Source organism: Coenobita brevimanus, chromosome 26 (assembly GCF_032717465.1).
Source record: "Coenobita brevimanus isolate Jiangsu-jjx chromosome 26, ASM3271746v2, whole genome shotgun sequence".
Classification (NCBI taxonomy): Eukaryota; Metazoa; Arthropoda; class Malacostraca; order Decapoda; family Coenobitidae; genus Coenobita; species Coenobita brevimanus.
Genome location: NC_136979.1, coordinates 21,627,916 through 21,638,905, shown reverse-complemented (window position 1 = coordinate 21,638,905; position 10,990 = coordinate 21,627,916). Strand labels below are relative to the sequence as shown.

The 10,990-nt window shown below is 47.0% G+C and overlaps 2 non-coding genes across 2 annotated transcripts; one reads left to right on the top strand and one right to left on the bottom strand.

The window, feature by feature from the left end:
• Positions 1–4,832: 4,832 nt before the first annotated feature.
• LOC145394218 (5S ribosomal RNA) lies at positions 4,833–4,951 on the bottom strand. The gene has a single exon (XR_013896325.1). It is a non-coding gene; the product is annotated as a 5S ribosomal RNA (ribosomal RNA).
• A 4,371-nt stretch (positions 4,952–9,322) lies between these two features.
• On the top strand, positions 9,323–9,441 carry LOC145394220 (5S ribosomal RNA). The gene has a single exon (XR_013896327.1). It is a non-coding gene; the product is annotated as a 5S ribosomal RNA (ribosomal RNA).
• Positions 9,442–10,990: the final 1,549 nt, after the last annotated feature.

The following is a 10,990-nucleotide window of genomic DNA, read 5'->3' as shown; positions in this document are numbered from 1 at the left end:
TCACTGGTAAGATCTGGGAGGAGGTAGCCAATATTTTCGGGTACAATATCTCCCACTCCTCCCCCTACTGGCCACAGGGAAATGCAGTGTGTGAGTGCACCAATCGTACCCTCATGAACCAGCTCCGCACATGAATAGAAGCCACTAAGGACGGTGACTGGCCCGCCCACATAAAAATCGTACAATGTAGCATAAATTCCTACCCCCGAGAGGACGGAATTTCGCCATATGAGCGAGTATTCAGAGAGACACCCCTTCGGCAGCATCTGCAACCGCCCACCTCTGCTCCCATGATGGACCCACTACACCACCCCAAGCTCCGTTTGACACACCTCCAACACAACTTAGACCTCAGCCCCGACACAGCATCCAACCCCTACAAGCCAGGCGACACTGTCATGATCGCCCAGCTCCCCACCCCTCACAAACTCGCACTCCGCTTCAAAGGACCCGACATCATCACTCACGTCCCCAACCCCTATCAAGGCACTGTTAACTACCACAGCGCCCCTCGCACCCTCTGAAACCGGTACGTGCGCCCCTTCCGCGCTCCTGCCCCCACCGCCCCAGCCCCACACTCTGTCCCATCCCCTACCCCGGCGCCACCCCCCCCTCCTACCTATGAATGCTACATCTCCTCTCGATCCCCGTCCCCCTCCCCTACCACTTTCGCCTCCCCGGCTGCCACACCGCATCAACCTCACCTGACAACTCCCCTGCACCACCAACACCCTGCCGCTCCTCCACCCCTTCCCTACCCGCCACCCCTTCTTCCACGCCCAGCACCACGTGTCCCGTCCTCACCTCCCACACCTCCACCTCCTCCCTTACCCACCGACGCCCCCACCCCCTCCAACCCACCACACCCCTACACCCCACTCATCACTCACCACACCCTGCCTCAACCACCCCCCACCCAACCACACATGCCCCACACGCCTCATGCCCATGCTAACCCCGCACACCCACATCACCACCCACACCAACTCTCAAAAAAACCACCACCCGCTCCGGCCGCCTCTCCCGCCCGATACACTCCCCCACTCCACCTGCATCACAACAAAAGCACACTCCCATCCCTGCCCTAAGCCATCTCACCCTCATGCTACATCAAGCCCAAATCGCAGCCATCTATACTCCCCAGAGACACTACGCCGCATTACCCCAGCATAAAACCCGACCCCTACCTTCCGTCTCCAGCATTCAACACCACACCAAACCATGGGCAACAACTTCCAACATGAGGATATGGCGATCTGTGTGGGCACCATCACTCGGACGCAACCAACTCCTCCGAGGACCACACCACCTCCTCCAACTCCTCCGCTCCTCCGCTCCTCCACTACCACGTCCACCCTCTTCCTCACCTGTGAAGCAGAGCAGGACGAGAACACCGCCACCACAGCCTGGCACACCCTCATCCGACATCTACAGCCGATCTACGCCACCCACGATAAGCAAATCTACCACCTCCAGTCACGAGGACATGACATTTTCTCAGCGGACGGTGGTAAAATGCAGCATAGTGCTCCCTGGAACACCCAGCCACCCCCACAAGGAATACAGCATAGTGCCCCCATGAAGTCCTGGACACCCGCACAATGAGCCCACGGAGGAGCAGCAGCAGCGCACCAGGACTTGGTGCGACAACGGCCTAAGTCACCACTGAAGAGAGAAATGACATAGGGGCCGCGTGCCCCTATGACCTGGAACCTGCCCACCGTCGTCATAGCAGGAATACTGCACTACCTTCCGGGTGAACCTTCACCAACCAGCTAAGGAGTGGAGCTCCTGCCAGCACCCCAAAGGGCACGGCCAGTAGCCACTCCTGCCTTCACCAGGAGATGGCCTGTAGTCACTCTGAAGGTGTCTTCCTCTTTGAGACAACCTGTAGCCGCTTGCCCCTTGCTAAGGAAGCGGCCAGTAGCCGTCCTGAGGGTAATAAGGAGACGGCCAGTAGCCGCTCCTGCCTTCACCAAGAGACGGCCTTTGGTCACTCTGAAGATGTCCTTCCGGAGACAGCCAGTAGCCGCTCCAAACCCCTCCTGCAGGAGTCGGCATGTAGCCGCTCCCACCTTCATCAGACGTCCTGTAGCCAATCCGAAGGCGTTCCCCCTGAGACGGCCGGTAGCTGCTCGTCCCTCGCTAAGGAGACGGCCTGTAGCCACTCTGAGGGTAATGAAGAGATGGCCAGTAGCCGCTTCTGCCTTCATCAGACAGCCTGTAGCCGCTCTGAGGGTAATGAAGAGACAGCCAGTAGTCACTTCTGCCTTCGTCAGACAGCCTGTAGCCGCTCCGAAAGTGTTCTTCCTGAGTCGGCCTGTAGCTGCTCTACACCCCTCCTGCAGGAGTCGGCCTGTAGCTGCTCCCACCTTCGTCAGATGGCCTGTAGCCACTCCGAAGGTGTCTCTGGTTTGCTGGCAGACTCTCACCCTCTCAGACCATAGCCAGTAGCTGGGCCTTGGTGGCTAGTAGCCGCGCCCCTAGGAAGCCACAGCGAGTAGTCAGGCCCTATGGCAGGAAGTGGCCGAGAGCCGCTCCGCCGCCTAAGCTTGACGCCTGTTCCCCGATCCCCAGTGCAGAAGGTGTACAGGAGTATTGGAGAGACCCTGTAGTCTCCCATGGCCACTGCTCCCTACAACTGGCTCTGGAGGAGACCCACCTGAAGGACCCTGATGCAGACTGGTGCCGCAGCCCCCTCCTGTCGGCGCCACCCAGCCCTGGGGACCACAGTCCTCAGGAACCCCAGACCCTCCCCAGAACCCCTGGCGGGAACTCCCTACACCTCGATGGCAGAGGACCTCCCCCTCCATCAGGAGCCTGAACGACCGGTTCTGGCAATTGTTCAGCCCCAGTCCTGAGGGTGGCACTCCTGTCCCCAGCCCTGAGAGTACGGGCCCCTTCGCCACCCATAGCCCGACAAGAGCAGACGCCTTTGCGCGTGATCCCGTGCCCCCTGAGCACGGAGACTCCTGGTGGTGCCCAGCCCCGTCAGTAGCGGAGCTGCATGGCCCCTCAAGCCACACCCTTGGCGCCAGATGAACCATAGTGACTGTGACTGTGTGTAATAATAGTGATCATGTAGTGACGAGGCAGAATAGTGAACTGACAGTGATAGACCAAAGCGTTGGAAAGAGGGAGAGACACAGTGAAAGGCCATACAGTAATAAGATAAACACCAGGGCCGTGGAGTAAGTGACGGTAATTGATCAAAAGTAACTTACAAACAGAAAATAACAAAGTGAACACGCTACCATTAGACTCTGCCTCATACTATCACAATCACAATTAGTCCTCAGTGCCTTACAGCCCCCCCCTCTGGTTAGAAATAGCTCTAGCATCTCCACTTGCGTAAAGGCCCTGGAATATACTAATTTAGAACATTCCAGCACAAGTATTGTTTTCACTATATTCCCAGACATTATTCTGCGAGATACAATTCACCCTATCTAGCTATAAGAGTTTATGACCACCCAGAATATCGTGTCTGTAACATCTGCTGATTCCCTTGTCTGACTGGGTAATACACGTGTAAGGTTATTGCCTGGAGTTTTTGTGTCCTGCCTCTCTCCTATTTGTCTAAGCCCCGGTCTGGAAAGAGAACCCCGCTACACGTTAGGTGCTTAAGGTGCGGGAAGCCGAGCCTAAAACACCTAGCATTACACTGATGTTTTTAGTTTTCTTCAGGAGGCAGGCCTCCTTCCACTTTTATAAGCAATTGTTATTTTATAAACTATTCTTTTATTATTATTAGTGTTTTATTCCTACTAACAGATATTAACTTTATTTTGAATAGGCACTTTTTATTTTGCCGTGTTTTTTACTCTGTCATACGGCTGCTTATGACCCTGGCAGTTGCGCCGCCAGATTTTAATTATTTTAAATTAGTCAATCAATCATACCCTATATTCAAACTTGCGTACCTATCCTGTACATGCAGTATGCTTATGGCTACATGTGCGTGAATATACATGTATAGATGTATAAATATATAATCTATATGTGTGCATATGTGCCTCTCTCTCCATACTTATGTATATCTTTGTGTATGTATGTACAACTTTACTCATCTCAAAACATGTAATGAAAACTACTGTAACAGCTTTGTACGATATGCGTATCATTGTATGTCTTTGTTCATTTTTGTGGTTGAAATTATTATTATTTCTATACCTTCTGTGCCCTAAGATGCCACGTTCTTTCTTTGCTCTCTTGCACTCTTCCCTGCTTGGCCTTCAGGGACAGTGTTCCCCAGAGTGTTGAGGCTTGTACTGAATGATAAACAACCTAAATAAAAAAAAAAAAGTTCCCAAATATGTGCAGTGATGCAGGAAACGGGGGGTGGGGGGATGAGGCCCTCATGGAAATCCTGTGCCCCTCCACAGGTACCTCCTCATTAATATTTCGGTATTGTTATAATTTCTGCCAGCCACGGAATTACGAGATTATAAGATTTTTTGGTATTTTAGCCATTTCTGAGACACTTTTCTTCCATGGTATTTGCATTAAAAAAATCTTAAGACACAGGACTTGCCGGTCTGGGTGCTTGAGAAGCTTGTCGGTGTTTCGCGTACGGTAGTTCTGGAACCGGTACGAGTCAGAGTTGCCAGCTTGTCTGCTGTTTGTGAGCATAGTTGTTTTGTAAGTTATGCATTAATTTTTGTGCTCCTTTTCTTTATAATGTTTTAGTTATGTGATTGCAGTTCATTCATTCATTCATTGCCAGACGCCATGTATCCCAAACAGGGTGGCCAAGGGCTTAGAGTTAATTGTTTTACAGGGAGGGGCACTAATCCTCCACCAACCCCACTTGACACGTAGGGAGAACGTTATGCCAACAGCATCTGGTGTTCCCAGGCGGTCACCCATCCAAGTACTAACCAGACCCAACGTTGCTTAACTTTGCTGATTGGACGGGAAGCGGTGTACTCAACGTGGTATGGCCGTTGTAAATTATGTAATTTAAGTTTCTATGGTAAATGATTTAGAGTGTAATGTAATGTAAGAATAACTGGCATGTTTTTGTTGTCTCCAAGTTGGTAACTGTGCTCTCTCTCAGGAGTACACCAGAACTGTGAAGTAGATCATTCTTAAACAATGCAAGCTTATATAAGGATGGATAAGAGACTAGAACAGGTTCAGTCAGATTTCAGTTCAGTTTGAGTGTAGTGCAATGTCAGTGCAGTGATGTTTGTATATTTTCGGTACTTGTGAAAACAGTGAAGTGTTACTGAAGTTCATATATCATCGGTACTCGTGAAAACAGTCAAGTGTTGTCAAGCATTCAGTGTAATTGCAGTCAGTAAAGTTTGTATAGAGCTTGTGAGAACAGTGAAGTGAAGTTGGAAAACAATGAATGTAATTATTTGGAAAATAAAGACAGTGAATTTAACCCCTTCACCGCGGGGCGTCACTTTCGTGATGCTCGGGTGCAATGGATCATACCGGGGGGCGTCACTTTTGCAATTCTGTTATTTTGAATTTGCCCGGGCTTTCAAGTGGTTGCTTGTATCATCTGTCTTTACTGCCAGTGTCCAACAATAGTCAGTGCTGCTAATGTCATCTGTACTCCCATCCATTGTTGACAATTTAGCCATTTCTCCCCGTTCTTGACTCCCCTCCCTACCTCCCCTCCATTACCCTCTCCTCTCGCCTGCCCCAGCTGTGCCACGCTACGCAAATCTTGCCCGGATTTTTCCACTCATTTCATCCATTGAAATGAGCCTTATGCCCTACTCTTATACAAAATAACATATATAAAAAAGAAAAAAAGTAATTGATAGTGCCATACACCTGGAATTGGCTAATTATCACCTGGCAACACCCCAAGTGCACTCGTTCACTAATTTTCCCTGTTTATTTCCCCTTGAAATATGCAGTATGACCTGTTCTCATAATACAAATATATATAAGAAAGGAAGGGAGAAGCCTAAGTGATATTTACATTCACCTGGAACTACCTAATTTATTATGTATTATCAAGATTTCCTGCCAATCATTTCATAGCATATAAATTAGCAGCTGTCACCATGCTGACGTTGTCAACCCTTAGCAGCCCCATATCCACCTTGTCATTCAGTTCAGTGTTGTCTATTGAGATGAAACCATGTCGCACCCGCGCCCCTCCATTTCCGCCGCTTCTAGAGGGCCCTGTGACCTCTACCCCTACTAAACCTCGTGTGGGAAGGGGTGAAGGACTAAGTGACTCTGTTGTGGAATGTGAACTGGCTAATTTATCCATGATAATGATGGACAGTGACTACAATCTTTCTGGTGAATCGTGTGATGAGCCAGTGGAGGAAATGGTGATAAACTCCCAGTACGAGTGCTTCAGTGTGGCTCCAAGGGAAAGGAGCCTTTAGTTACTGCAAGTGACAGTGTATAACATAGTATAAATAAAAAAGAAATGTAAATGATATAAATAAAATAGAAAATGTATATAGAAATGTAAATAATTACTAATATAAAAATATGAGTACAACTACTGTACTTGGAGTAATGACAGTGAAAGTGAATGCTTTGCTCTCTATGCTAGTTTACTGAACGAGAAAGTGAATGCCTGGAGTGAAAATAAACTACTATTACTGAAGGAAACTTATGGATAAATACCGTAGATATATATAAGTGTAATAAAGTTATAGGAATATAAAGTGTGAGTGTGTTTATGAATAATAAATGACAGAATAACAGCGGGGAACGAGCACGGGTGGGAAGCTCGTATGTACTCGTAATTTACATTGCTTTCACATTGTGTTTTTCTGGAGTATGGATTCCAAACTACTTGAAAATCATAGAATAGTGTTTCTAGTGATATCAGGCTGTGGTAATCATATTACAGGGTGTCCGGAAGTGTAAAGTGGAGACTTTGTTACCCAACTTCAGAAGTCTCCATAAGTCCTATGGTAGCCGACGAAGGCTCAACAAACATCCCAGGAGAAAGCTGAAAATATGTGCCATATGCATATTTAATTATAATGTTCTAGGACTAATAACTGATTTTTGGCCAATATTTTTAAAAAGTCAGTCAGAGTGCGAATATCCCTGCGTGAGGTGCACGGACCGCCTCTGACATGCCCGCTGCTTAAGGGGTTAAGAAGCCATTTTTTTTTTTTTTTTTTTTTTTTTACGACGCCTGAGCTGATCTTGTGTACTGTACACCTAAATGCTGACCATAGGAAGAACAACTCACGGGGCAACGTCCTTCCTATACTGGGCTGCAGTTGGAGCCTGTGGCAGTGTGGGACAGGGATGTAACACTGGTGTCAGGAGTGGGATTTTTAGGTGCTGCAGTGAGTCTAATCTTCGACATGGAACAAGGGGGTGTGCAGACAGGATCTCGTGCTGGGCAGGAAGACGAAGTGTCCCTGGCAGCAATCATGAAGCTAGTACAAGCACAAAGTGTACTACTACAAGCACGAAGAGTACAACTACAAGCACAAAGTGTCCAACTACAGGCATTGAATGGACAGAAAGAATTAAAAAACTATTGGAGGCATAAAGTGTACAACTGAAGACAGAGTGAACTACTAGAGGCACAACGTGAAGAACAAAAAGAACAATCTGAAGAACTTCAAGAGCCATTACAGGAGCAACAGAGGGAATTTCAACTGAGGATGCAAGGACATCTAGATGCTTGCATGGGCGAAATCAAAGAAGAACAGCAACAGCATAAGGAGGAAGTAGATGCCAAGTTAGAGCAGCAGAAGTATGAGAGGGCATTGACAGGGCCAGAGTCAGGTGCAGAAGACCTGAAGAGGACGCAAATGGAGGATGCAGATTTACAACCAGTGCTAGTGTGGCTGCAGCAGAGTACAGTGCGACCATCTTGGGAAGAAGTTTCCAGGTTAAGCCTTGTGACCAAGAGTACTTGAGTCAGTGGGACCTTCTTCGTTTGAACAACGGACTACTGGAGCATCAATGTGGGACACCCAATGGCCTCAGCAAGTATTGACAACTTGTGGTAAGAAAATGAGGTCTAAGATCTTGGATGAGTCCTATAACCAGATCACTAGTGGGCATCTGGGAGTGAAGAAAACCCTAAGCCGGCTGTGGCAGAGGTTCTACTGGATGGGCATACGTCAGGATGTTGAAGAGTGATGTCGGGCCTGTGATATATGCTGTGTCAAGAAGGGACCCAAGAAATGTGATTGTGTCCATCTTCAGCTGTACCAAGTGGGTGCACTGATGGAGAAAGTCGCAGTGGACATTGCTGGACCTCTGCCACCAACTGAAAGAGGAAAACGGTATATATCTATCGCTGTGGACTACTTCACAAAGTGGCCAGAAGCCTGTGCTATCCCTGATCAAGGGGCAGCAACTGTTGTTCAGGTGTTGGTTGATAAGTATTTCTGTCGTTTTAGGATGCCACAACAACTACATTCAGACCAGGGTAGAAACTTTAAGTCTGCTGTGTTCCGTGAGTGATGCAAGTTACTGGGGATCAAAAAGACCTGGACGACCCCACTGAGGCCACAGTCAGATGGGATGGTGGAGATTTTCCACTGGATCCCAGGACGAGAACTGGCCAAGTACTGTGTAGAGAGACAAGTGGAATGGGACCAGAAATTACCTGCATTGCTGATGGCATAACGGTCTGCATCCCATGAGTCTACCAGCTACATCCCTGCAAAATTGATGTTGGACCACAAGTTACGTTTACCCGTTGCCTTATTAATGGAAGACCACCTGGTGAACAGCTGCCTACAGACACCTTCAGCTATACGAAGCATCTTCAGGAAAGGCTGGTTGAGGTACATCCAGTGCCGGTCCTAGCTTTTCTGAGGCCCTATGCTGGATCCCCTTTGTAGCCCCCCCCCCCAACTCTTATTTACATTTCTCCCCCTACCCTTATATTCACCAAAGTTATACCCCTATCCTGAGCAATGTAAAGTAAAAAAAACTAGCACTGCATAATCTTGTATTCTCTGAATAGAAAAAAATAATGATACTTTGTGTGAAACTATAATTACAATTTAGTATGCATAATTTAATGTCCTAACTCCAATATTACGCGCCACGACGCCACCTTGGAAGTTTTTGTTACTCGTATTCGTTATGGAAACGTTTAGTCTTGTAAAATTTTATGAACAGCCTTGTATTTCTAATATATTTTAACCTGCTAAGGAAAATTTTCTTCCTGAATTATTCAGTGTTTATAAATGGAAAAACCTTTACCATATTTGTGAATATTTAAATTTGTTATACTAAAGGAGGGGGGGAGGTCTCTTGTGGCGTTTATCCTCCTATCACATTCCAGTAGTATTTTACGCCATAACCAGGTGACGAACGCCTAGCGTGAACAGCAAATTTATTTATGGTACGAAAAAACGGCCATACCACGTTGAGTACACCGCTTCCCGTCCGATCAGCGAAGTTAAGCAACGTTGGGTCTGGTTAGTACTTGGATGGGTGTCCGCCGGGGAACACCAGATGCTGTTGGCATCCCTACGTGTCAAGTAGGGTTGTTGGAGGATTAGTGCCCCTCCCTGTAAAACAATTAACTCTAAGCCATTGGCCACCCCGTCTGGGATACATGGTGTCTGGCAATGAATGAATGAAAACGGGAACGTCAGATACTTTCGTCAATACTGGCTCTTAGTTTTTATAGTACGGCCATAAAACATCGGTCAGGAACGTTAACAGTAAAGTTTGGTCAGTTTAGCCACTTTCGATATTAGAAAAACAGTAGCCAACAATCGCATGATGAGTGGCAATATTAAATAATATAATACTAACCTTTACGGTTAGCATGAGCTTCCTCATGTAGCCTTTTCTTTGTTCGTTTATCAAACCTGAGAGATATTTACGCTTCGATGTCAGTTCCTGACTGACAGCAACAGTCAGCATGACAGGCGCTCTGCTGATCTGCAGTGCAGCACTCAGTATTGTCACCAGAATTTAATGTTAAATCCCACTAAACAAATTTCCAATTATCAATATTTTTTGTTACTCTAAAAGACTAATGTAATTTTTGCCTGCAATTATTCAGTTATTATTGTTTATACAACGTTCATGCATGTGGAACCAATTAATCAATATAAGCACCATTCTCGACGTACTTTTATTTTTTTTTTATAATTATTTATTTTTATAATACACATCCTGAGGACGGGAGGCCCCACCAGTGATCGGAGGCCCTACACACTGAGCGTAGTGAGCGTATAGGAAAGACCGGCCCTGGGTACATCATCAAGTGTGAGGAGCCCTTAAGTTTTTAGAAGTGATGAAATGCAAGTATGTTGCCAAGGCAAGTGAGGTGAGCTTCAAGGATGGTAACCAAGTTTGGTTATACAATCCTCAGTGAAAGAAGGGACTGTCACCAAAGCTGCAGAGCCCATGGGGTGGGCCTTCCACTGTGTTGGACCGCCTATCAGACGTACTGTAACATATCGGAATTAGGGAGGCAGGAAGTCTCCCCCAAAGGTGGTACACGTGATGCGTCTGTGGCAGTACCATGGGTCAGGAGACTACAGCTGGGACGTCTCCGAGGAATCGTGCCCTCCCAAAGCCGAGGCTGTTGAGGAGGACCACGGAGCTGAAGTGCAAGAGGATAATGACAGTTTCCCGAGGATGAAGGAATCAGGAAGACGACCAACGCCTGTATTATTAAAAAATATTGAGCATGCCTCTGGAAAGAACACTCTCCCTTGCACTAAGGAAAGTCAGACTCAGTTTTTGTTATTATTAAAACAGCTGATTGGACGTGTGCTTTCGAGAGCCGATTGGTATGCCAGCAGCTACTTTTCGGTAATGTTGGTATGCCTGCGTACATGACTGTGTTCGAATTGTCTGAAACAAATATAAAATCCAACAAACAAAATACCTCTGGCACCATTATAGCATAAGAAAGCCATCGTTCATAAATTTTTTTACATTTGAAAATGAAGATATAACAGGTTAGAAGATGTATAAGATGCCAGAAATAAGATATTATGTTAATGAGAGCCACTGGCCCACAGGTAATAATCGAACGATTTGGGTTTGTTTATGT